The sequence below is a fragment of the Gavialis gangeticus genome, unplaced genomic scaffold (assembly GCF_001723915.1).
Source record: "Gavialis gangeticus isolate Ggan-Ray unplaced genomic scaffold, GavGan_comp1, whole genome shotgun sequence".
Classification (NCBI taxonomy): Eukaryota; Metazoa; Chordata; order Crocodylia; family Gavialidae; genus Gavialis; species Gavialis gangeticus.
Genome location: NW_017729029.1, coordinates 5,033,042 through 5,039,041, shown reverse-complemented (window position 1 = coordinate 5,039,041; position 6,000 = coordinate 5,033,042).

The window sequence follows — 6,000 nt, the reverse complement described above, 5'->3', positions numbered from 1 at the left end:
CTCTGGAGTAAGAACAGTAAGTCTAAAACTGTTGAAACATCTTTTTTTGCTCTAGCAGGTATGTGCTGGACTGACTTAAAGTATTTCTGGCAGTTTCAGGTGCATCCTTCACATTAGTCAGTGCTGGTTTCCTATGGTGCTTCAGATATTATCTGTTTCCCCTTTGTGTGGATGACCACAGGAATCTATTTTAGAACCACTCCTTTTCTAGTGTCTCTGCCCATGCTCTAGTATTCAGATGAAAATGTGTGTGGTTTTGTTTGTTTTTCTGTCTGATACTCTGACAGATCCACCTGATCACTTGTTCTAGACTGTAGAGCAGCCTTATACTAAGCCATGGGCGGGCAATTATTTCTGGCAGGGGGCCACTTACTGAGTTTTGGCAAGCCATCAAGGGCCATATGACAGGCAGCCAGGGACAGATAAATATTAATTTTCTAAAATTTTTTAGGGGCCCCGCGGGCCAGATAGAATGGCCTGGCAGGCCGCATCTTGCCCACCCCTGTGCTAAGTAGACCCTTACGAGACATCCTTGTAGGATGGCGCATCGTGTGCCCAAGCTGAATTTGGATATAGTGGAAGTCATTGCAACAGGTTCTAAATATTGTTATTTAGTGAAGCTTCTTCGCTGATAATTCAGTTAGTGCCAGAATTACCGCTTTTTTTGCATTACATTATACCTTACTCCATAGGGTAGTGCCTATGATTTTACTGATCCTAGTCTCTAAGCAAAGAAAAACTCAAGTTGCAGAAACTGTCCATGTATTATTATTGCTGAATCTATTAATAGATAAAACATTGAAAGATATCCAGGTAGACAGAAACATTGACATGTATCCAGGTAGAAGTAAACAATCCGCCACATAAGATATTTGGTTTTCACTGCCACTCGGTGGATGTGATATCAATTCTTTGGTTAATACTTTAGGTAACTGGAAGGCTTTATTTTTAATAATTAGTGAATGAAATAAAACGCTTACCTCCAGTATGATGAAACTGCTTTATAGAGGACATTACTATCCTTAAGATGAGGCTACATGGCATGGAAAGTGACATAAAAAGTCACTCAGTGAGTTAGTGACAGAATTTGTCTTTGTCACTCCCAGTGTGCTAATCTAAATCCCAGGCGAAACTGTCTTCTTGACATTTCTATATTTCATGGGAAGGGTCCCTATTTGTGGTGGTTACAAGCTCTGTGTTGTAAAACATGTAGATGATATTGTTCTTATTGATCATTTCCTTTATATGCAACACATTGCCTGTTAGATCACTGCTTAATGCACATATGAGGTACCTTAATACTAGTGGTCTGCTTTATTATCTAAAACTCTTGCCATTTAATGCTTTGAGTCATTCTCTGAAGTCTGTAGATTCCTTAATTGCCCTAATTAGTCTTGGGACTAAGGGAGCCAGAGCTTTTAGCACTGTGGTATCTTGGCTATGAAATTGTTTCCTCTTAGCATTTGGATAACTTAATCTGTTACTGCTTTTAAAATTAAAACTCAGGGGGGATTTAATTTTATTGCTGCTTTAAGTGGGTTTCTTACTTTTGTGTATTCTTCTTTAAAGTGCACTGAGCACTTTATGAAGGATGCTAAGTAAAAGCACAGCCAGTTTCCCAGAATTCCCATGTGTGTAATGAAATCTGCCCCTTGGGCTCTTTCCGTGGAATGACCATGTACAAGGATCCAAGTTGGGTTTTTTCAGTCAGATTGTGTTTGCATTGGTCCCATCTTTCATTTGAAAGTTTTTTTTTGTTTATTTTTTTTCCTCTCCAGTGATGAAAAACTACTTGAGATCCAAGCTTGGTATGCTGCAAGTCCTAATACCTATTAAAATAACTACATGGCACTAAATACAACCTTGGCTTAGGCTACTAACTGTTTATACCCCCCAAATGCATGTGAACAGTCTTTTAAGCAAGAAGGTCCTTTCATGGCTATCACATCCTTCAAATACCATGTTCCTGGGACAGCCCTGTCAAAATTTCAGTGTAGGTTACCTCTGAAAATGATTGAACTAAATGGAAAATATAAAAATAAATTTGCTCAGAGGCACCTGTGTGGTAAATGGTTCCCCTCCCCACCCCACTCCTCACTCTCTCACTTACTTGATGAAGAACTTTTGTTTACTAATAAAAGATTTTCCCTTGGTGCCTATAGTCCCTACTTTTCTCACCAGTGCAGGACACTTTGCAACTTAGCTCTGTCTTTCTGCATTTCATAGCTTTTAGGACTATCTGGAAATTTGATCACAGGGTTGAAATCAGGCTACAGAAATAAAAGCAATAGCAAAGAAGCAAATAAGCACCTAAGAGCTCTATAATATCTGATATGTACACAGGAAGGGGAATGAGTTTATGACCTAGGTTTTATTTATAAGACTATTGAATTTTGGTTTGAACAGAACTCTGGTGCTTATTTTACCATCAGTATGTGATTTGCCTTCCTGATGAAAGGAAATGTGTGCTAACAAAAACATTGACTCTGTGCTTCCATTTCTTTTAAATGAATGTAGTTTATAAGAAAGGATGGCTTGTATTTAGTTCAGCACATGTCAAAAAGGCCTCTCCTAATAAAACCATATCCTGTTTTGCTTGTGGTTTGCTATTCTATGTAACCAGCATTATCACAGAATTGTAGAGATATAGAAAATTAAGGTTAGAAGGAACTTCAGGTGGTTTCCTAGTCCAACCTCCTGCTCAAAACTGGACCATTCCTAACTATATCATCCCAGTCAAGGCTTTGTTTAGCCAGGTCATAAAAACCTCCAATAGAGATTCTACAATCTCTCTAGGTAACCTGTTCCAGTGCTTTGCTACCCTCCTAATGAGAAAGTTCTTCCTAATATCTAACCTAAACTCCCCCTATACAACTTGAGACCATTGCTCCTTGTTCTGTCACCTTCCTCCCATGAGAACAGTCCAGCTCCATCCTCTTTGGAACCACCCTTCAAGTAGTTGAATGATGCTATTAAATCCCCCATCAGTCTTCTCTTCTCCAAACTAAATAAGCCCAGTTCCCTCAGCCTCTTCTCATTAGTCCTGTGCCCCAAGCCCCTCACCATTTTTGCTGCCCTCTGATGGAGTCTCTCCAGTTTGTCTATATGATTTCTGTAGTGGGGGGCCCAAAACTGGACACAGTCCTCCAGATGTGGCCTCACCAATGCTGAATAAAGGGGAATAACACTTCCCTTGATCTGCTGGCAATGCTTCTACTAATACAGTCCATTAGCCTTCTGTGCAACAAGGGCACGCTGTTGGCTCATATTCGGCTTATTGTCCACTGTAACCTGTAGGTCATTTTCTGCAGAACTGGTGCTTAACCAGTCAGTCCCAAGCTTGTACTGGTGCATGAGATTGTTCTGCCCTAAGTGCAGGGCTTTGCAATTGTCCTTATTGACTCTCATGAGATTTCTTTTCTTTCAATGTGTGTAGGTCTCTCTAAACACTAGCTATTCCTAATCATCTTCTCCTCCAAGTGCTTAGAAATGGATTCCTTGAGGACCTGCTCCGTGATCTTTCCAGGGACCGAAGTGAGGCTGGCAGGTCTGTAGTTCCCCAGATTTTTCTTCCCTTTCTTAAATATGGGTACTACGTTTGCCTTTTTCCAAGCATCGGGGACCTATCCCAATCTCCGTGAGTTTTCAAAAGTAGTGGCTAATGGTTCGGCAGTCACATCAGCCAGCTCCCTCAGGTGCATTGCATCTGATCTCATGGACTTGTACTCATCCAGCTTTTCTAAATGGTCTCTACCCTGTTTTTTCACCACTATTGGCTGCTCAGCCTCTCCCCAAACTGTGATGCCAGGTGCAGTAGTCTGAGAGCAGACCTTGCCTGAGAAGAATGAGGTAAAAATGGCAGTGATACTTCAGCCTTTTCCATGTTATCTGTCACAAGGTTGCCTCCCCCATTCAGTAATGGACCCTGATCTTCCTCTTGTTGCTAACATGCTTGTAGAAACCCTTCTTGTTACCCTTCATATCCTGCGCTAGCTGAAGCTCCAATAGCACTTTGGCCATCCTGGTTTCACCCCTGCATGCCCGGGCAACACTCATATACTCCTCCCTAGGCATTTATCCAAATTTACACTTGTAAGTTAGTTCATTTTTGTGCATTAGTTCATTGAAGACTTCCCTGCTAAGCCAACCAGGTCTTCTGCTATACTTGCTAGTCTTCCTGTACATCATAATGGTTCATTCCTGTGCCCTCAGCAAGGTTTCTTTAACATACTCCCTTGGATTCCCTTCTCCATCAGATGGGCCTCAGTTCCCTCAGCCAGTTTAAGGTGGCTTTTCTGAAGTCCAAGGTCCTTATTCTGCTTACAAGATCCTTACTCTCCTTCCTTCATTTCCTCAGGATCCTCAGTTCAATCACCTCATGGTCGCTGCTGCTCAAGTTGCCATCCACTTCTACATTCCCCACTAATTCTTCCTTGTTTGTGAGCAGCAGATCAAAAAGAGCACAGTCCCTAGCTGGCTGCTCCAGCACTTGCACAAGGAAGTTCTGCCCAGTAGTCTCCAAAAACTTTCTGGATTGCCTATGCACTACTGTATTGCCATCTCAGCAAATGTCAGGATGATTGAAGTCCCCCAGAGAACTAGGGCCTGTGATCAGGAAACTTCTGCTGGCTGTTTGAAGAAAGCCTCATCCTCCTGGTCTGGTGGTCTATAGCAGACCCTAACCCAGAGACTTTCAACAGGCCTATATCCAGTTTCATACTAGAGCTCTGAGCAATCATATACCTCATAAAGATCAACCCCTGCTCTTCTTCTCCTTTGCCTGTCCTTTCTGAACAGTTTGTACCCATGCATGGCAGTACTCCAGTCCATGTGAGTTACCCTACCAAGTGTCTGCTATTTCAGTCATGTCATAGTTCCATACTATGTGAGGACTTCCAGTTATTCCTTGTTTCGCAGGCTCCATGCGTTCACATATGGAGCCTGAGGGCCAATTGCCCTACTTTCTCAGGAAGAATGAGAAGACCTTCCCTGTTGCACCCTCCTGCTTCTACTTCTTCCAGGTCACCCATTTTTCCATGTACCTCAGAGCTTTGTTCTTTATCCCCCAAACATAGTGAACCTAGCTTAAAACCCTCCTTCCTAGGTTAGTGAGCCTGTCTGTGAAGATGCTCTTCCCTCCCTTCTTCAGGTAGATCTTGTCTTCCTAGCAATTCTTCTTCCTGGAACAACATCCCAATGGTTGAAGAATCCAAAGGCCTGCTGGTAACACTGCCTGTGCAGCAGCTATGCATTGATTTGCAAGGTGTGTCCACTTCTGCCCGGGTCCTTCCCCTTTGATAGAAGGATCAAAGGGAAGATCACTTGAGCACCTGTTCCTTTGCACCCAGAGCCCTGCAGTCACTTTTGATCTGCTCAAGGTCACCCTTGGCACTATCATTGGTGCCCACATGAATGAGCAGCATGAGGTAGTAGTCAGAGGGCCAGATGAGTCTCAGTAATCCGTCTGTGACATCTGGGCTCTGGGAAGCAGCAGACCTCCTGAGGCAACAGGTCAGGCCCGCAAATGGATGCTTTCATCCCCTGCAGAAGGGAGTCTCCAACCACCACCATCCATTGCTTCCTTTTGGTAGTGGTGCTCTCAATCCTCCCAACTTTGTGGAGGCCTGGCCTGGCCTCTTCCACCAGTGGAATGTGCTCCTTCTCCTCCTCTATTGCTAGGGCTCCATATCTGTTCTCCAGGCAAACCACTGCAGGTGAGGATGAAGACTTCTGCTTGCTGCTAGAGGTCACAAGTTTCCAGCTTTCACCTTCCTGGAAGTCCAGGTTTTCTTCCTTCCTTAGCACTGCTTCTGGCAATCCTTCCTCCACAGTCCAAGAGGTCTTCTCCATCGTGGAATAAATAAAGTCCTCATGGTAGATGATATTTTAGTGCCTCACCACCTCCTCCTGTAGCTCTGGCCTGTTCCCTAAGGGACACCACCAGGAGGCCCCATTCACATTGCAGGCACTCCCTTGCCTGGCTGTCACTGGAAGGAACCT